Source organism: Camelus bactrianus, chromosome 20, assembly GCF_048773025.1.
Source record: "Camelus bactrianus isolate YW-2024 breed Bactrian camel chromosome 20, ASM4877302v1, whole genome shotgun sequence".
Classification (NCBI taxonomy): Eukaryota; Metazoa; Chordata; class Mammalia; order Artiodactyla; family Camelidae; genus Camelus; species Camelus bactrianus.
In genome coordinates, this window is record NC_133558.1 from 11261111 (window position 1) to 11282208 (window position 21098).

The 21098-nt window shown below is 41.6% G+C and overlaps 1 long non-coding RNA gene across 2 annotated transcripts in view; it reads left to right on the forward strand.

Annotated features, from left to right (window-relative positions):
• The first annotated feature begins 335 nt into the window (after nucleotides 1–335).
• LOC141574204 (uncharacterized) overlaps nucleotides 336–21098 on the forward strand; it is a 60425-nt gene continuing 39662 nt past the window's right edge. Inside the window, exons 1-3 of one of the 2 annotated variants that reach the window (XR_012500978.1) lie at nucleotides 336–1450; nucleotides 4682–4765; nucleotides 19539–19645. This is a non-coding gene — a long non-coding RNA (uncharacterized LOC141574204). The remainder of the gene's footprint in view (nucleotides 1451–4681; nucleotides 4766–19538; nucleotides 19646–21098) is intronic. The other variant, XR_012500979.1, reaches the window with a different exon arrangement.

Here is a 21098-nt window from a genome sequence, read left to right on the forward strand (position 1 = left end):
CCCTGTTATGTTTCTAGGGATTCTGTTCCTTAAAGACAGTTGTAACACGTTTCCATTTCTGTTTTTTATAAATTGGCAAGTAAAATAACTTGAACGTTCCCCCTTTAACAACAGTCCAGACACCTCGGCAGGCAGGCAGCCGCCATGCTTACTTGCCTAGGTGATCTTGTTTTCATTGTCCTCCTTTCTGGTCACTGCCTCTCAGAGCACAAATAACCAGTCTTGCAAATCCACCTCCAGACTCTTCTCCTGTTCAGGAATTGCATTCCTGCCATCATGGTTTCTATTCAGCACACTGAGATCTCAAGTGTGCTTCAAAAGTCCATGTGCTAAAGAAAAAACAAAGTGACAATTATACCTTATATCTGAGATGGCTTCTCACCAATCAGGGGTAAAGGCTACCTGCACTGGCAAAGTGTTATTGACAGAGAAGTGCAGTTAAGGGTCTGGAACCTTTTCTTTCGTCATTTGGAAACAAGAAGTTACTGTCAGCAAAATAATGCGATCAGCTGTTTTAAGCACCAGATGAAATCATTCTGAACATCAAAGTCGTAAAAGCAGTAATTCAATTCCTAGTCATTTCTAGTGATTAATACATACATTTCCTCTCCATGTAATGCAATTCAATCCCTGAACCAAACATATTGCTTAAAAATGTATATGACAATTTATGCTTTTTCCTCCTTAATGTAAATAGCAGTGCTCGTTTATTAAATGGGAGAAAGACTGTACAGAGGGTTATCACTTAACCCACCTTGTGGGATTGGCCTGTGCTGGTTCTCAGCATGTGCCCTGCTCCACCTCCCACAACCCCCGACCCCCACCCGCCAACCAGAAGTATCAGTGTCACATGGGACCTTGTAACAAACCCAGGTCCTCAGCCCTGCCCTAGACCTTCTGTATAAAATCATGTGGTGGGGCAGTCTGGGTTTAACGAGCCCTCCAGGTGGTTCTCATGCACACTCAGGCTTACGTTCACTCATTCTGTAAGCCTACAGAGCCGTGCCCACAGTAAGCTGCCCATTCGTGACTAGAAGGCCACGTTCCAGCAGGTCCAAGTACCCCTGCCCACCAAGGGTCAAGCTGAACATTTCCCAAGAGTCAGTTATATCCCGTCTACAACTATTAACGCCCTTCGTACTGGTGTCTGGTCAGGCCATTCAAGATGGCTGTTCTCTTGTTCTCTGTCCATCCCCTGTTAGGCCAGTCCCTGCTTCACTGACACAACTATACAGTCCTCTTAGGTAAAGAGCTTAATCAGTAACCGCCTAGTGCTTGCCCCCCAGCCCCTCTGCTGGTTTCCCTGGTAACTGATGGGCCAACCTGACGTCAGCTCCCCGTGTAATCGGCAGCCTCCTTCTCCCCTGAGTAGCGGAGACTGCTGCCGTGTCCTGCCTGCCGTCTGCTGTACCTGGCGGGGTGTCGCTCCGGGACCTTTTGCTTCAGACTCGTAAGTTTCCCCTGTTTTTCCCAAACCCGACGATGTCTCTGTTGCTGTTTGAAGGCTCTTTCTTCCGTCTAGAGTCTGGGCAACTACAAGGCTTGCAGGCCTGCGGGCTGCAGCCCAATAACCAGCTATTACATTTAATTTTGAATAGCTTTTTAAAAAAATGTCATCTATAAAGAGATAGGCAACAGTGTATAAAAAACTTCGAAGGTTCTAGACTCATATGGTTTCTTAAAAATGTACAAATTTCACCCTCCAATTCAAGGACATTAAAATTGCAGTTGTAGACACTGCATGATGGATGGGGCTTTTGTAGGAATCCCGACCGTGCCTTGGTGTTACATCAAAGTATTTTCAAATGAAGGTATATGTAACTGTTTTAAGTTAAAACAATATTTAGGGTATGTAAGCACTGTTTCTCAAGACTCCCTGCCTAATTGCCTTTTTTATTAACTAATAATCTCCCACACATGATTCATCTGTTGTATTTTTAATAAATTTTCTGACATAATTTTTAATATATTGACCAAAAAATTTTTAATGTTTTAAATTTAAAATCAGGGTGTTTTTTTTTTCTCACATGCCATTCAAAATTGCTGAAAGTATTTTTAAAACTGCTTAAGGGGTTTGTAATTTTTAAAAAGTTGAAAGATGCTGTTATCTATGTAAGCAATGTCTTTTGGTGGTTTTGATTATTTTCAGTTTATCAATAAGTTGTTGTAAACAATCCCACAGTCAACACCAACATGCCAGCTTATTAAACTAGTCTTTAATTTTGTCTCATAAGTTCTATAACATAGAAATTTTCATTTTGGGTCTTGTGTCTACAATTGCAGAGAAGTTGACAGTGCAGGACAGTGCCATTGCCACAGGAACATTGTGACAACAAGCAATTGTTCCATTAGCCCAGAATACTTGGAACCATTTATTTAATTCTCCAAGGAGGGACTGTTTATTCCTTTGTCCTCCCAGACTTGTTAAAATCTGTGCAGCCTGAATGCGAGAAATCCATACCAGAAAAAACAAACGAGTAATTATCAGCTGCAGCTGAGGTCAAGAGATTCATTTGGCCTTAAATCCTCAGCCCAAGATGAACAATTGTTGGCCTGCCAGTCAGTTGCTAGAAGGACTAATGTTTCCAGCACCACCTACTGCACAGCAAAGGAGCAGAGGGATGTTCTTGGCAGACAGCCTTGGAGTCTTGGCTTGGACAAAATTGTACAGTACACTCGCTATAATACAGAAACAGTAGGTTAAAGACGGTGCAGTCATTGACAATTTCACATCACTTAGTCTAATGAAAGCCTCCAGTTTCACAAGATCAAGGAGCATTTCAGGGCCTGTCTAGACAGCACTTCCCGAGGCCAGCGTGAGGACATGCTCGGAGGGGAACCCTCACAGTGCCTGCCCCCTCAACTTCCCAGCAACCAGGCTGCTCACGCCCTCCCAGAGAGGGGCTGCTTCCCGAACTCTTCTCCCCACCCCCGACATCGCATCAATGAGATCATGCGATATTCTTCTGTTTGTGTTTTTTTTTTCCTTCCCTTGGTCTTAAATTGAAAGCTTTGAAATGATTTGAGTCACTACCACCTCACTCCAATTCCCAGGTTTTCTGAGACAATCTAGTACTTCTGGTTAATATGGTGTCCTGTAAGCACCTGACGGCTTCTTTTTAAAATTGTGTTGCAAGTGCCTGACATTAAGCTTTTGATTGCCAAGGCATCTCCTTCAAAGACATCCATCTCGAACAGACAGATTGTCAGCGACATAGATAAAGAGCCAGGCTGCCCTCCTCCCAAGTTTCCTTTCTTTTAAAGATCTCTGGTTAACTTAGATCACTGACCCTGTGACCTCTTGTTTTTTCCCTTCCCCTGCTTTAATTCTTGCTCTTATATTTTAAATTCAACAAAGAGCAAAGCAGCGAAATCCTAGACACCCTCCACTCAACCCCCCAAAAACAGACCCCGAGCTCATGTGCTCTCTCTTGACCCACGACCTTGCTGCTCCACCCCAGGGGTGCTGTGTACCCGTTAGGATTTGCGAGTAATAAACCCTGCTCTTCCAGCGTTCCCTGATGCTTATTGCTGAGGTGCATCTTACAGTCAGAACAAGAACCACAAGGGCCAGTCCAGCCAGAACATTGGTTCCAAAAGGGGAAACGTCTGTAGGGACTGGCTGGTGCCCAAGTGAGTGTCCTCAGGTGTTCCTGGCCAATGGCATCACTACTGATGGCCTGAGACCAGCACAAAACATCTCTTAAATCAGCCATAGAACATGCTCTTTTGTTCCAAGAGTCCACGTTTGCACTTATGTACAGATTCCCCTGAAAGTCTACTTTTATTCATTTAGGGAAGTGGATGTGGGTACAGTACAGTTGTAAATATCTCCAGTTGCAAAGCTCATCCCTGTTTCCTGCCGTCTTCCCCTTGCCCTGTCTTGAAGTCCGCTCGGGTTTGTGTTCTGGTTAGAGTGCTCGAGAAGAACCCCTCATTTGGGGACACTTAAGTAACACACTCTCTGAATTCCTACGTACTCTCAGATTCATTCACCACGTGAGAGGGGACGCTTTGGCTGGGTGTAGAACTGTGGCTTTCTCTCCCAGAGTCTGTAGATTTGAGTCTCCTGTGTTCCAGCTTCTAGTGTTCCATATGAGAAGCCCAGTGATTCTTCGTCTTTGGGAAGTGATTCGTTCTTTTGATCTGACAGCTCTATGACTTTCTCTTTCTTTTTTGAATCCGGGAATTTCATGGGGATTCTCCTTGATGTGTCTCCTTCCTCAGACATGCAGTCTGAAAATGTGTACCCCCCTTTCAATCTGCAGGCCACCAATATCTATTCAACTTACAGAAATTTTCTCTTATTATTTTTTTAAAAATTTCCTGTCTTCCTGGAGCCCTAGTGAAGAATCAGGCATTTAGGCCTCTTCTCCAAGTGTCTGATCCTCACCACTGAAACACGTTTTTTCCCTCTGGTCGCTGAGCTGTTTCTTAGACTTGCTTTCCCAAGGCTACTAAATTGGCTCTTGAGAGTAAACTTCTATGTCCTGGGAATTGCTTAATTGGTAAACTATGTTATCTAGCATCATAAATGCTTTCTGTGCTGCCCATGACTCCCCTGTATTTGGCCTTTTTTCCCCCCTCATTGAATTATTGTCCATCTTCTCCAGCAGCTTCTCTTCCTTGGGCTTGTCTTTTATTTGTTATAGCTTGTCATCCTGTCTTTGATTTTCCTTAGATGGGATTTGTTGTTGCTGGATGTCTGATCAGAGCACCCGGGTGCTTAAATACTCTCAAGAGCAGCAGTCACAGGAGGCGGGAGGTAAGCCAGTCCCCATTCCAGGGAGCTTCGCATGTTGAAGTCCAGCTGCCACCCCCACTGTCGTGCACGGAGAAGGTGCCCTGACGCTGGTCTCAGGGCACTTTCCAGCCTTATGGGCAGGGTGGGTTAGCTCACCCTTTCACCTTCTGAGCACCATGGCAGCCCAGGAACGAGGCACGTTTTCTCAGGGAGGATGGTGATTTTCACCAGGACTCCCTTTGTCTCTGAAAGCTACATTCTTCCCACGATCCACCATTGTCAACCCTGAGCTCCCTGAGACTGGTCTCCAGGCAATCATCCTACCCTTGGGACAGAAAGCCCTACGCTGGTTCTCTCTGCAGCAGTCCAGCTAAACCTAAAACCTTGCTTTCATCCAGCTTCCAGTAGAGCCCAGCAATTGTCTGGTTCAGGAGGCCCATCTAGATTGGAGTTGGGAGTAAAGGGAAAGAGATGGTCATATTCAGACCCCTGCGTTCCCCAAATACCTCTGTCCTCTGAGAGGGCTTGCAAGCATTTACTATTCTCAGAATCTCTAACCCAAAAATGTATTTTGAACTTTTCCAAATGCTTCTTCTCTATATATAATTATAGCATATATATATTTCAGAATGGTCATGTTGTTTTTCTCCTCTGACCTACTGAGGGGATGAATTATACCAGCATCTTTGCCAACACTGTCACTCCTAAAATAAACCCTCAACCAAGTCACTTTATCTTTTACGATGCTTTCACTTAAAAATAATAAGAAGTCCAACTTGCACCAATTTAGTCCAACTTGTACCAATTTAAACAATTAAAAATGTATTGATGTATATAATCAGAACAGAAAAGGCAAGACAAGTCCATGGTGTGTGGGTCCAGTGCTCAGCAGTCATCCTGGATCCAGGTTTTTCTGTCTCTTATTCTTCTACCCACAACATCAGAATGATTCTAAAGCAGGTACTCCCTGAGGTCATGGAATGTTTTTCAGTAGCATTTGGGACTACATGCTTCCTCACTTACCTTTGGCACAAGAGAGTCATTTCAGGAAGCTGTCCCATAAAAGCAAGGAGGAAACTTCCTAAAGAACCCTGAAAGTGTCCCTTGGCATTCCATATGCCTGGATCATGTCCATGCCAATCCCTGGGCCAGCCGCTGTTGAGGGAATGGGAGTCACCTTTAGAACAATCAAATCCCCCCTTGAAGTTGGTAATGGGATTGCTTTCCTGGAGAGAAGTTGGAAAGTGGTTGATACCTGAATAAAGTTAGGTTCCATTCAGAAGAGAGAAGGGCAGATGGGTGCTGGACAGGCAAGTGACAATGTAAACTGCAGTCACAAGGTGTTATTATTTTAACATGATGCTGGATTCATTTGGCTAATAGCGTATGTTGAATTTTTCATACTGTTACATGGTTTTCTTTATTATGACTATTTCACATAAGAAAGCTATTTTAAGATTTTCTACCAGAAACCTGAAATTATGAAGCCCATCGTCTCCCAAGCCACTAGATTTGGTTCTGATTGTCTTCTGATACTGCTCCTGCCAACTATTCATCACCAAGGGGTTCAAATAGTTAGCTTTCAACTCGGTTGAATTTGAAAAAGCTACACCAGAACTTTAGACCATCTTTTCAATTCTACCAATGTCTAATTTCTTCATGCTTTGGTCTTTGAGCAGTTTGTTTTCAATACCAAGTCATATTTATTATATACTCTTTGTAATTAAACTTTTTATTTGTAGTTGTAAGAAATAATACAGAGAGGTCCTATGTGCCCTTTACCCAGCGTTCCCCCTTGGTAACATCTTGCAAAACTGTACTACAGTATCACAACCAGGATATTCACATCAGTTCAGTCAAGATCTAGGATATTTCCATCACCACAAGGACAATTCATTCGCCATTGTAAAATTTTTGGAAAAGTTTTAGTTGTGGGTTAAAAAAACATGTAAGATAAAATGTACCATCTTAACATTTTAAGTGTACAGTTTGGTAGTACGTATATTCACATTGCTGTATAACCATCTTTACTCTTTTTAACCGAAGTATAGTTGATCGACAATACAATATTAGTTTCAGGTATACAACATAGTGATTCAGTATTTTTATAGATCTTACTCCATTTAAAGTTACTACAAAATAAAGGCCATATTTCCCTGTGCTGTACAATATATGCATATCTATTTTATGCATAGTAGTTTGTATCTTAATTCCCCACTCCCTACCTTGCCCCTCCCCACTTCCCTGTCCCCACTGGTAACCACTAGTCTGTTCTCTTTCTGTGAGTCTGTTTAAACCAGCTTTACATTTGATTGCTTCTTCTTACTCAAATCTTTGGTGAATATTAATAATTTACTCCTCCTCAGGCCCTGCCCTAGACACAGTGTTACGAGTAACGTGTAAGATGAGAGACTTGACTGCAGAAAACTTAAACCTATGGGGGAAGGAGAAACACATGTACACATCAAAAAATTTTTTTAATATTTAAATTATATTTTAAATGGATACTATATCCCCCAAAAGACAAAGTACAGGATAATTACACAATTCTTCTATCTCATTTCCATTCCTTCTTTTTTATCCCATTGAGTACCTATTTTTCAGTCTTCCCCAAATTCTGCTTCCCCCTTTATACAACCTCTTTTGTTCTTCTATTTTTTTTCCTAGATATTCTAGATATTTCAGAAACCAAGCTTAGTGAAATTGATTAATTACTTCTGATGAAATTGCAAAGTGACTATCTAATTAATCACAGTACACTAAGGACTTTTTTATTTTCCACCTGCTGTGGAATTTTTTTAATCACAAGGACTTTCCTTAAAGGGTTCCGCCTTCTGTTATTTGCTTTGGCCAGTGTCCAGCAGGTGGCGCTAAAGGATAGTTAATAGAGGTCAACATGTGTCTCTCCTGGATTGTTGCCATAACCCTCCAATCCTCTTAATTCATCTCCCTGCTTCTGCCCTGCCTCCCTTCAGCCTATTGTGAAGACAGAGGCCAGACTGACCCTGTTAAAATACAGAAGAGTTCGTGTCGCTCTTCTAATCAGCATTACACAGACTGATCTCACACAGAGTACAAGCCAAAATAATGACGGTTGTTTACAAGACCAGCTCCCCCCCACCCACATTGCTGTTCTTTTGGATCTCCTCTTCTAACGCTGCCCTCCTCATTCACTGGGCTCCAGCCACACTAGCTCCTCGCTGCTCCTCGGGCGCAGCAGATCCCACTGCAGAGCCTCCGTACCTCTTGTTCCCGCTGCCTGGGAGGCTCCTCCCCCAGACACCTGATTGGTCACTCTTCCACCAATAAGCTCTCCCCTGACCACCTGGTTGAAAACTCCCATGGTTCCCCAGCCTGCTGCCAGGTTTATTATTCTCCAGAGTGATTTACACACACAACACATAACATACATATTTGGGGTTTTTGTGGGGGTTTTTTTGACCTAATCTCCCCAACTCAAGTGTAGGATCCATGTGGGCAGAGACTTGTGTCTGTTTTATTTACTGCTGTATCCTCCAAGCCAACAAGAATGTCTGATAAGTGGCTGAACTTGAGTGAAAACTTGTTGAATGAATGCTTACGTGAATGATTACTCTACATGGGATTAGTGTTTGGATCCCAGAATATTTCTGTTCGTGACTTAGGGTACTTTGACCTTCTGAAGTGTAAGCACAGTCAGATCTCCAAGCCCTCGGTCAAGGTTTTATTGAAAGGGAGAGTGAAACTCAGAACAAACCGATTCACGTGCTTTTGTAAATCATTTACCGATACATGCCCTGCCAACAATCCCCTTTCCTTCACCAGCTTTTATCTGAATGTACAACTCCTAATGGCATAAATTCTACAAGGCTGAACACAATGACATGTTTTATAAAATACCAGCCAGTGACAGGAAAACATCTTTACCCTTAGAATCATCTATAAATTTAGGATTTCCTCAGCCTAGCCAACATTTTAGAAACCTGAGAAGAGATGACTGTAATTTATTTTTGTGAACCACATTAAATTTCTCCTGTGGCCACTTAAGTGTCTTTAAGCCCTAAGATACTTGCATTAATCTTAATAAAACAGGAAGAACATTAAGTCTCTATCCTCCAAATTACAATGTGTCCTATATTTCAAATGTGATGGGTGTTATTAAGCTATTTTTGTTTTGTTTTTTTTTTTCTTGTCAGGTGAAATAATTTTATTGCTTAGCAGAGAGAGACCACTCCCAAATTCTCTTTTGTGCCAATCAGGTTTTAAATGCTAAGCTCTTTGGGGGGATATTGGGGTAAGGAATGGAGACTGTGATATTACTTCCTGTGTAGAGAGTACAGTGGTCTAAGGAAATTCTTTATGGAAATCTGTATGTTTTCCATTGTGTCCAGCCTTGCAAACAGTTTCCAGATCTAGCTAACAGATAGAATTCCTCTTTAGATGGTGGTTAAACCTACTTTTTCATTTCAAGTACTTTTATGCTTTAAAGAAAAAGTCAACCAACTCTTTGCCTATGTAGTTTGTCCTTAACTTTCTAGCCTTTCATTCAGTGAGTGTTAATCTAGCATGTCTTTTGTGCTAGGTCTTAGGGATACAGAGAGCAAAGGATTAAACAGAAGAAAATTTAGCTTTATTTAAGAGGCTCACGATGCACTAAATATGCAAACAGATGATCAAAACGCAATGTGCTGCATTCCAAATCAGAGCACAGAGGAGAGAGAAACTATAATTCTGCAGGATCCTGTGATGGTTTCATGGAGACACTGACATTTAAGCAGAATCTTGACTGTTGAGTGGGAGTCTACCCAATGAAATAGGAGAATCTCTCCAGGGAGAGACTTGTGTCTGCAAAGACTGCAAGTGTGAAGGAATGTGGCCTCGTGGCAGCACACGGAAATGTTTGGTGTGCCTGAGCCAGAGATGTGGATGGGAGGGAGAGGCTGCTGGAAAAGCTCAAGTGTTACTGCTCAGTGGTTGGGCTTTATGCTGTGAACGTGCAAGGCTTTTAGGCAATGAACAAACTCATAGGCTAAAGGAAGCAAATAATCAAAAAATACAGAGACTTATGAGTCTTAAAAAAGGAAATTCTGACACATGATGCAACAAGGATCAACCTTGAGGACATTGTCTAAAGCAGTCACAGAAAGACAAATATTGTCTGATTCCACTTAGTTGAGGCACCTAAAGTAGTCACACTCACAGAAACGGAAAGCAGAATGATGGTTGCCAAGAGCTGTGGGGAGGGAGAAATGGGAGTGCTTGTTCGATGGGCATAGACAGAGCTTCAGTTTTGCAAGATGAAAGTTCTAAAGATCACAACAGTGTGAATATACTTAATACCACTGTACACTTAAAAATGGTTACACGGTAAATTTTGTTGTTTCTTTTACCACAATGATAGATAGATAAACAGAAAGATAGATAGATAGCGTCCTAAGGTCCAAATAGCCACCATTTTTCACCTCACTCTGAGGGTTGCTACTTATCTGGTTAGTAGGGTTTCCATCCTCTCTGATGGAAAGGAATCCTGGTTCAACAAAGAGGAGATGAAAGTCAAAAGATGGGGACAAAGACTGATATTTATGAGCACCCTTTGAACCCCTGTGTCAAGTTATACCTGAAACAGTATACCTTTGGAATTTTCAGTTAGGAGAGACAACAAAACTCCTTTTTTTCCTTGAAGAAGAAAACAAAAGAGAGAAAGGCATCCTATCAGAGCCTGCTTTTTACTTTAGCCTTCGGACCACGATATAGTAAATAACTTGGACTAAATCACGTCTTAAATAAGAGGTTAATAACTTTCCATAATAAGTGCATAAGAGGGTACGGGTACTCCACCGCAACCAAACCTGCACTGAGCTCCACATGTCTCACTGATTGGTGGTGGATTGACTGTGGCACTTTCTGCTGGACGTACAACCTCAGAGCACCGGCTGGGGTCATCAGCAGAAAAATGAACTGTGGCCTCCGTGTTGAGCAACAGCTCTCCTTTGCATACGTAACTGATTCTCCTCCAAAGCACCAATATCCATGTAAATTCCGAAAATGTCACGTGGATTTGCGAGATGATTCTTATTCACTTTGTAGCAATCCTCTTTCTTGTTCATCCTCTTTCCTACTTGGTTATTTTTACCACTGCTCAGGTTGGAGACTCTGGTCAGCTGGTAATGTACTATGCCCCCAAACTGCTTTTTTAAGGTGATTGGTAAGCCCCTTTAATTTAAGAGCATTTATAAATCTAGTCTGAAGGAATAGGTCCCCTAAAAGATGAATGGAATGGGCTTCTGTCTCCTCTCCCCTGTACAAAAAGAGAATTTCCATTGGATTTGGGTTCCTCCCCTTTTATTAATCTCTGGCTCTCCTAAGAAGGTACAAGATAGCTTTTTAAAAAGAGTCTGTACCCATAGTAACCTCTGATGAAAAGGACTAACAGCTATCTCAAAGCACAGACCGTTTAGATCAAAGTCCTGAAGCCCAAATTGCACCATCACAGGCCAGTCAATAGAGACAGCAAATATTTGGTGTGTCAGAATAGCGGTCCTTCCTGGGGAAGAATTTTTTTGGAATTGAAAATGTCCCAGCTGACTTTTTAAAAAACTCCGCTGAAATCACAGTTTACGAATAGCATATCATGATTTACTTAGCTTTAGAGCATAACGGTTTTTAACTGAAACATTTTCATTTCTATCCATTTTATAATGGCTGCATAATATTCCACCCAGTGGAGATATATATATATGGCAATTTCTGATATTGCACTATTAGGGATAACCATAATGAATATCTTTGTCCATGTAGATTTTCCCATATTGTAAACTGTTTCCTTAGATTCTCAGAAGGGAAATTAGGTGGTCAAATGGTAAGCATTTTTATCATCCTTGATCCAAGCTGCTCAATTGATTTTACAAAATTAATTTAGTCAACTGAAGATCTGTTTCACTCTCTCCCTAACACTGAGTATCATTAAAATAACTTTTATTATAATTAAGAGGGAAGAAATGTTCATTTGCACTCATATAATTACTATTGAAGTTAAACACGTTCCATATATTCTTAATCTATCTCCCTTTTTGTGAAGTGTTTGTGTTTTGTGATAGTTTGTAAACCAGTGGCAGAGGTGAAGTTTATTTCTGGAACGTTCCTAATGTCCTCAAACTCTTCCTTTCACTCATTTCAACTAGCAGGCCAGGAAAATCCCCATAATGCTCTATTCTCGCCCTAGATAGCTCAGTAGGTAAAACCAGGTAACCAAGTTGTTGCCATGTGGTTCCAGGCAAATCCCCAGGAGGTGCCTTTGTGTTACCCTCTTACTTCTTGCTGCCCTTTGCTATCTCAGAGGACTGATGCTGCCATTTCTGCACTTGGGAGGAGAATTTATTCCTGAAATCAGTTGTTCCCCACACTGATGGCACATTAGAATCATCTGGGGAGCTTTTAAAATTCCCAGTCCTCAGCCCACTCCACACACCAATTAAATCAGAGTCTCTGGGGTAAGACCTGACATCGGGGTTTTTGAGAGCATCCCCTGTTGAGAACCACTGCTTTCAATCCACAGTCACAGGATTACAAGGCTGGGCACTCCAGCTGCAAAGGACCATGTGCAATGGCCCCAGCCCTCAAGGAGCTCACAGCTGGGCGGTCTGTGTAGCAAAGCACATTCTGAATGTTTTATAAGGGAGTGGTGTTTGTGTGTGTGTGTGTGCGCGTGCGCATGTGTGCATATGTGTATACACAAATGTATATACATATATATGCACATACACACACATATATATGCCACTTAGTTAACTATAACCTATAATTTGATCAACCAGTGGCATCATTTCAAAAGGATGACCTTAAAGCATGATCAGATTCCAACTTGCCTAAGAAAAGTTGGTTGCGTTGACTATGCTGTATTTACTGAGGCAAGATAGGTCCAGCCCCAGCATGGATAAGAAAAACCATTTCAAAACTGGAGATTAAAAAGGGTTTTCATGTTATTTCTCTTAACAAGAAATTGAAACTCATTACATTATCGCTCTCTGACGTTTCTGCAGCGGTAACACTTCTCTCTTCACTAGGTGGCGCTCTGAGCAAATTCATAAGCTGTCGGCTTTGCCACAGTTACTGTCCCTACGATGCCCTTTCAGAGAAATTCAATATCATTCTGTGGCAGAAATGGCTATTCATCCCCGGTCTGGATCTAAAGCAATCAGAAATGGTTTTCTTTTTGCTAATTGAGAAAATAAAGTTAAGCCTGCTTGAACAGTATTTCTAACTATCAATCCAAATATTGTCTTCAGAATTTAAAAAAAAAAAAAATCTACCATATGTTATTGAATTCTACTGCATTTTCCCCAATTATCAAGACAATTATAGGCTTTAAAATGGCTTTACAGGCTTCATCTTACAGACACTCAGTCCCTGCTTCTTCTGTTAAAGCCAATAATGAAATATAGCCCCCATTGTCTATATATAAAGATCCAAACACACATTAGACCTCAAAGAATTGAATTTATTTTTATGGGTTAAAGAATCTGAATGTTATCTGAGATGGGATTAAATGGAAAGCATTCCTGTCTCTTCTCAACAGAAATAGGACCGTCCTTGGCCCTGAGCCTGGGTGGTTGAGCCCTCGGCTAGACTCGTAATATACAGTTTTCAGCAAAAGACAGTCTGGGTGGAGTTGCTGCTCACAGCACCTGTGCAAATTCTCAGGAAGCGCGACCAGAATTTGCAGAGGCAGTTGGTCACTGCCATGCCTTCAGCTACCCTGGAAAGGGCAGGATTCTTGGCCATCCAGATGCCCCCAATGCCACAGTGTATCCCGGGTTCACCCACGTCTGACCATAGGTCCAACCCTGTAGATTCCTGCCGCCATTTATGACATGGATAGACCATTGGAATGAGTTGGGGATCTTCTGTTATAAAACTAAGCTTATCATCAAGATCCAGAGGAGGCCAAAGACGTGTTTGCCTCCTTCCTGCACTAGGAGAAGTGTCGCCTCAGGAGAACTGGATATTAATGAGCAGGAAAAAAAGAACAGTACTATCACATCCTTCTGGCTGGGCCTAGAGTCTGGCTGGTCCCTGAGCCCGCTGCAGCAGGTGTGAGGCACCCGACGTTCAGAGCGGTTTCTTGGGTGAGGATATTGGTGCCTGAGTGTTTACATGGCACTCTTTCTGATTGCTAGGTGATTCTCTTTCCCGTCACTCTTAGGGCCCAAGTCAGCCGTGGATAGGGTTAGCCAGCCTCTCACTTCACGGAGCAGAGCCCTTTGATCTATGCTGGGGCTTGGACACAAACACTGCTTCCTCCTTCTAAATGTTCTCCAGAGAACAGGGAGTACATGGAGTGAACACAAAAATAAACATGGATGGTGAGAGCAAGGAGACCTGGAACACTCACCAAGTCAGAGCTTTTGAAAGAGCAATATTCTGCTCAGGGCAGACCTCTCACCTTGATGGGGAGCTGGGCACACAGGGCAGACAGACTCGCCGCGTCAGGTGTGCGCTCTCCCCGGCTGAGGCCGGCCAACCTACAATGACTTACAGTTCATGTCAGAACAAGAGAGAGACAAGGGATGCCACTGAAAGGAAGGCTAACGTGGATGTGGTGTGAGTCTTCCTCAACACCCTCCTACACTCGTTGTGCTGGGGGAGCGGAGGCGGACCAAGAAGAGAGACTTGGATGACCCAGAAAAGGGAATGAGGTCAGAGTATGATTGGAACCAAGTGGAACTCTTGCCAAGTCATCATGTGCCAAGCACTTTACACAGATGACCTTCTTTAATACCCGAAACAAAGCTGTGTGCTGTTATCATCCCAATTTTATAAATGAGAACATTAAAACTTTAAAATATGGAGTATCGTAGTCAGTGTCAGGCAGTAACACTCCAGGCCTGTCCAGTTATTCACACACCTCAGCATTTTTCCTCCTCTAACTCTGGACCCATCCAGCACTTAGACTGGGGACGATCAAGGATGAGGAGGAGGGAAAACAGAGAGCAGTGGAAAACTCCACCCACGCAGACAGGTACTGTGGGGACACCTGTTTGGTACGGGTGGGATCTGAAGTTGAGCGAGGTTAAGTCACTTGACCCAGAACCAGGGAGTCAAAGGGCCAGCTTCAAACCCGAATCTGTCTTTATCTGCTCAGACTCATTTGTTCTCCCGTGAGTTGAACTATAATTCTCCTGAGAGCTTGGTCCCGAGCTCCTGCTCCTTAGCTGTCTCCTCTCTGCAGGGGAAGCCTCCCAGGGGTAGGGGTTAATTTTGGGAGTGGGCTGAGCTCTGGGCACTGGAGAATTGGCTTATGTCTCCCACTGCCGCTGTCCACACCCCTGCCAGCCTGGCTCAATGATGGAGAACTCAGATGCCCGTTTGTGTAGCCTACATTTCTCAGTTCACACTCACCAGGAGGGAAAACGAGGTCTGCTAACACTGATAGAAACTCTATCTCTGGCTCTGAAGTCCCCTCCTTCCCAGGGCTTCCTGCTCCCCTCTCCCAGGTGGAGTGAGAAGTGAGGGGGCTGGGCTGACACCAGCCCTGCCAGCCAGGCACTTGCTCTGTCAACACCCTCCAAAAGCACCGCGCTGTGGATGCTTAAGGGAGAATCTCCTGCGTTACACAGAAGCCTTTACGTAGGTGGTTATTGGAGTTATTACCTTTATTTCTTGAGGTCTTGAACATAAGCCATATGTCTGTGCCCCTTTCTCCCCATTTATTCCTTCCCATTGGTTGAAAAACAGACTTGGTGGCCAGAACTGGAGCAACCAACATGGACTGTAAGGTGACCTTGGAAAAGGAGGTCATGGATTGCTGATCCTTAAGCTCGGAGGACCCTGAGTTTCCAATGCCATAGGATATTATATGGCATCATGGACTGTTTGCTTCCAGATTCTTATTTGAAAGGGAAGTAAATATCTATCTCCTTTGAACCGCTGCTAGTTTGGAGTTTGTACCTCAGAGTTGAGCCAAATCCCACTAATATTGTTTAGCTTTGTTTGTACTTAATGTTCCTAGTTAAGGGTGCTAAGTTGTAAGTGACAGATTAGCAGGTGAGTTTGGAATTCGAGTGATAAGACATTGAATTGAAAAAAAACTAAAAAAAAAAAGACACAAATGAACTTATTGACAAAATAGAAACAGACTCACAGACATAGAAAACAAACTTATGGTTACCAGGGGAAAGGGGGTGGGAAGGGATAAATTGGGAGTTCGAGATTTGCAGATACTAACTACTATATATAAAATAGATAAACACAAGTTTATACTGTGCAGCACAGGGAACTCTATTCAATATCTCATAATAACCCTATGATGAAAAAGAATATGAAAATGAATCTATGTATGTATATGTATGACTAAAACATTATGCTGTACACCAGAAATTGACACGTTGTAACTGACTATACTTCAATTAAAAAAAAAGAAAAGACATTGAATTGTCCCTCATTGCAGGCAGTCTAGAGGTAGGGAGTTTCAGAGTTTGTTCTGAGGTTCAACAACACTGCGGCTTCAGAGCAGCATCTCTGTGATAACCATGACCTGCTACGCCTGCTCACAGTCTGGCTCTAGCAGCTCTTTCTCATGCGACAGCGCCCAGAGCAGGAAGGACTGCTCTCCTTTACCAGGTAGAAAATATTTCCCATCACCCCGCAAGCTAATATTCCCTTATATCAGCTCCCCGCTAGTCCTGCCACTACCAAGGATGTGGGGGATTGCCAAAATGGTTTAGCTGATGGTTATTTGTTCCTTGGAGTGGGACATCTTGTCATTTAAATAAAACCACTCTTCCACTAGCAAAGAAAAAGGGAGAGTGGCTACTGGGAAGGCAACCAATGATGTCTCCCCTACTAATTAAAAAGTGCACGTTGAGGGATAAAGACATTTTGTCCTCGATTTGATTTCATTCTACAGTCGTGTTGACATTATTCCAAAATGCCAAAATGAATTCCATTCACTTGGGGCTTCGAGCTTTTCCATTTAGAACAGAATTATCCCATGATTTTAGGCTAAAGAACTGTGCGTGAATAATATTTAATTAACCTTACAATTAGAAAAGATTATGACTTAATCTTTTATGCTTTCAGCCCAAATCAACCTCAGAGAGAAACAAGCAAGAGCTATTTATTTTAAGAAAAACCAACTGCAGGGGCTCCTGAACAATTCCACCCCCTTCTGGACTGTTGGTTCTTGTCTTGAATACTGTCTGCCCTTCCTCCAGGGAGCTCTTCTCCTCCGCCTCCTCCTCTCCTTCCGTCTACCTCCAGACTTGCCCTGGGCCTTCTCTTTTGTTATTGTTCTTTTTCTCTTTATTTCTTTTGTCTTTCTTGTTCCTCCCTGCCTTTCAACTGCTCCTAATATTGAAGTCTTCCTGGTAGAATCTGTTGTTTCATTAGATTTGTTTCCTGTTCATTATGCTTACATTAAAAAAGCAGGTGATTCGCATGTTTGGGTATGGTCCTTGCAGAAAAGCTCTCACAAAATTAAGCTAAATGAAAACAAAAGAAAAAAAAACCCAATCTTCCCCATTTCTGTCACATGATTAATTACATTCAGTATTTGTTCATACGAGGGAAAGGACTAGCAAAAAGCAATATCCTATTGGGCTCTCTTCTTGGATTTGATCTAATTAATTCAGCCCTGGCAGACATTGCAAAGCCATATGGGCTGTCATGAAGCCCAGCAAATATTCATGTAGCTGGATCCTTTCAGGTACTTGGCTACCAAAACAGAGGTCTGGCTTGGACCCAGCACTAAGCAGGAGAGCCCTGCGTGGGGCTGGTATGGACTGACTTCTACCTCCCCATATCCGTATGTTGAAGCCTTAACACCCCCCCCCCACCAATGTGACTATTTTGAGATGGGGCTTTTAAGAAGTAATTAAGGTTAACTGGGTTCGTGAGGGTAGGGCCCTAATGCAGTAGACCTGTGGCCTTGTAAGAAGAGGAAGAGCTCTCTCAGTCTCTCTCCATCTCTCTCTCTCCCCACCCCCCATACCACACGAGGACACATCCAAAAGGTGGCTGTCTGCAGGCTGAATCAGCCAATACCTTGATCTTGAACTTCCCAGCCTATGGAACAGGGACAAAATTAATTTTTGTTGTTTAAACTATCCAGTGTATGGTATTTTGTTGCGACAACATAAGCTGACTGATGCAAGGGGCACAGTGTCCGAGCCAAGTGTTTAGGGACAAGACTGAAACAACATGGAACCTTCCCCCATCCAGCTTCCTCTCCGTCTGTAGCGGAAGCTCCACCTTCCCAAAAAGTAGGCTCTGCTGGTTCCTCCAGGAACTGATAGAGGAAATGCTGGCTTCTGGGGGGTGGGGCGGGGAGAGAAGGACACTTTCCTGAGACTCACTGTATCTCTCACATCTGCAGTGAGTTCTCTATTATTTCTGATTTCTTTCTTTTTTAATTTCATCCATAAAATGTTTAGTATGTATTTCTAAAAGATCAGGATTCTTCAAAAATAACCATAAACATCGCATAAATCCCAATAAATTAACAGTAATTCCTTAATACCATCAACTATTTAGTATCCAATACTCACATTTCCAATTATTTCATAAATATATTAATGTGTGATAGGATGGGAGCCCAGAAGGCATGTCCTAATAAAGTACTAAAAGAATAAAACTGACAGTAAGTGAAGTATTAAAAAATACATAGATAGATATCTATATGTATGTATATCAATGTGTGCATTTTGGGTTTTTTAAATTGAAGTATAGTTGATTTACAGTATTGTGTTAGTTTCTGGTGTACAGCATAATGATTCAGTTATACATATATATTCTTTATCATTATAAGATATTGAATATAGTTCCCTTTACTAAACAGTAGGACCTTGTTGTTTATATATTTTGTATATAGTACTTAGTATCTGCAAATCCCAAACTCCTAATTTATTCCTCCCTGCCCCTTTCCCCCACTGGTAACCGTAAGTTTGTTTTCTATGTCTGGGAGTCTGTTTCTGTTAATTTTTACAAGTTGTTTATTGGAATCAAGATCCAAATAAAGGCCATTGAAGGCGGTGGTTACTATGTCACTTGTCTGTCTCTTGTGATCTGTTGGTCCTCTTCCATTATTTTATTTCCTTGAATGTGTTATTGTTCTTGTGGGAAAAGCCCGGTGATTTGTGTCCCTGTTCAGATTTGCTCATTGTATCTTCGTGGCATTTTAACATGTATCTTTCTCTTTTGTGACTTCCTGTAAATGGCTAGTTGGATCCATAGGCTTGACAAGATTCGGGATGAATTTTTTAAGCCTGCTTTATAAGGGTGGTGTGATCTTCCATGTGAATAAATATAATATTTAGTTGTTTCTTTGGGTGATGTGGGCAGCCACTGATGATTAATACGTAGCTCCATTAATTCATTAAGAGATGTAAAGTGATAATAGTCTATCAATCCTTGTTCATTTATTAGCAGGAATAATTCTATAAAAAGAAACTTTCTCTCACCTACTGTTTTGTTATCCAGTACAGTTCAAATAGCAACATCAGGGTAAATGCTTAATTATTTCCTTTTGTTTATTGGCTTCAAATTGACATGTTGGCTCGCCAGCATTCTCCAAAGGTGATCTACTGGTAATTAGCCTGAGCTGATTTTTTTGCTTTTTGTACTATTATGAACTTGTAGCTTTTAACATATTTTATGTGTTTCAATCCATTGCAATTATCCTTAATAATATTAAAATTGCTCAATCTTTAGCCAGGGAGAGCCTCTTCAGTTTGGCCCCGAGGGCCTTTGACATGCCTTAGTAAGATATCTTTACCATCTTCTTTTCTTCCTTGATTTCTGATCTGAAAATATGTTCCAGGTTTTTCCTTTTCATTTCCTGGCCCAGACCTGGAATCAGTCATGTCTCCAAGGAGCTCTTTCCTTACAGTGGGAAATGGAATTGCAAGATCACAGTCTGGCCACTCGGTATATACATTACTATGAAGTTTATCGTTATTTTCTTGGCTATTTCTGTAGACAGAACTGGAAAACTTTCTTAGAAAAAGATTTTGTTTTTTAATTGAAGTATAGTCAGTTACAATGTGTCAGTTTCTGGTGTGCAGCACGATGTCCCAGTCATGCATATACATACATATATTCATTTTCACATTCTTTTTCATTAAAGATGATTATAAGATATTGAATATAGTTCCCTGGGCTATACAGAAGAAACTTGTTTTTTTATCTATTTTTATATATAATGGCTAACATTTGCAAATCTCAAACTCCCAAATTTATCCCTTCCTACCCCCTTGCCCCAGTAACCATAGATTGTTTATTATGTCTGAGAGTATGTTTCTGTTTTGCAGATGAGTTCATTAGTGTCCTCTTGTTTCTGAAAAAGTTTTTTTAATTTTTAAAAGATAAAATACATCATGGGAACATACTGATACTTCCAATTCAAATTTAGGAGTAAAGAGTTTATTTAAATTTTTCTATCTTAAATATATCCTTTCTCCCGCACCAATCAAACTAGTTGTCAGAGACACTAAAAGTGACAGAATTAGAATATCACACCATCACTCATTTGCTTTATCTAACAGTATACTCACAGCAGTCTTAGAGAAATAATGCCGCCACTTACTGACAATATGAATACTGTAATCAGTGTTTAGATTTTTTTCCCATTGTATTTATCCTAAAGGTATATCCCACTGGGGGTGTACAGTTAAATTATAGTGTTTAAAGTCTCTTGGAATAGTTCCCTTTTGTGTAGTCATCTTTCAGAATGTAGATCTGAGAGGTCTGAGGAGGAACAAGCCAGAGCAGAGGCAAAGGACCAGCAGGGAGAAGGACCATTATTCTTCCCAAGAGCACAAAATGCTCTCACATCCAGCTTAACATTATGCTCCTGGGTCCATCATTCAGTCCCTCTAGCTCCACGTTCCCCTGTTACCTCTCTCCATGCTCCACCATCTCAGCACTGCCTTCTAACATTCGAAAGTCAGGTCTCTGTGATATAGTTCTCTTTACCTAGTATGTGGGGATATGAATCAAGATGTATTTTAAAAGTTCATGTACCTTTTATATATATATATATTTTTATTGAAGTATAGTCAGTTTACAATGTTGTGTCAATTTCTGGTGTACAGCACAATGTTTCAGTCATATAGGAACATTCATATATTCGTTTTCATATTGTTTTTCACCATAAGTTGCTACAAGATACTGAATATAGTTCCTTGTGTTACACAGTATAAACTTGTTGTTTATCTATTATATATATATTATTTAGTATCTGCAAATCTCAAACTCCCAATTCATCCCTTCCCACCCCCCTTCCCCCATGGTAACCGTAAGTTTGTTTTCTATGTCGGTGAGTCTGTTTTTGTTTTGTAAACAAATTCGTTTGTCTTTTTTTTTTTTCTTTTTTTTTTTT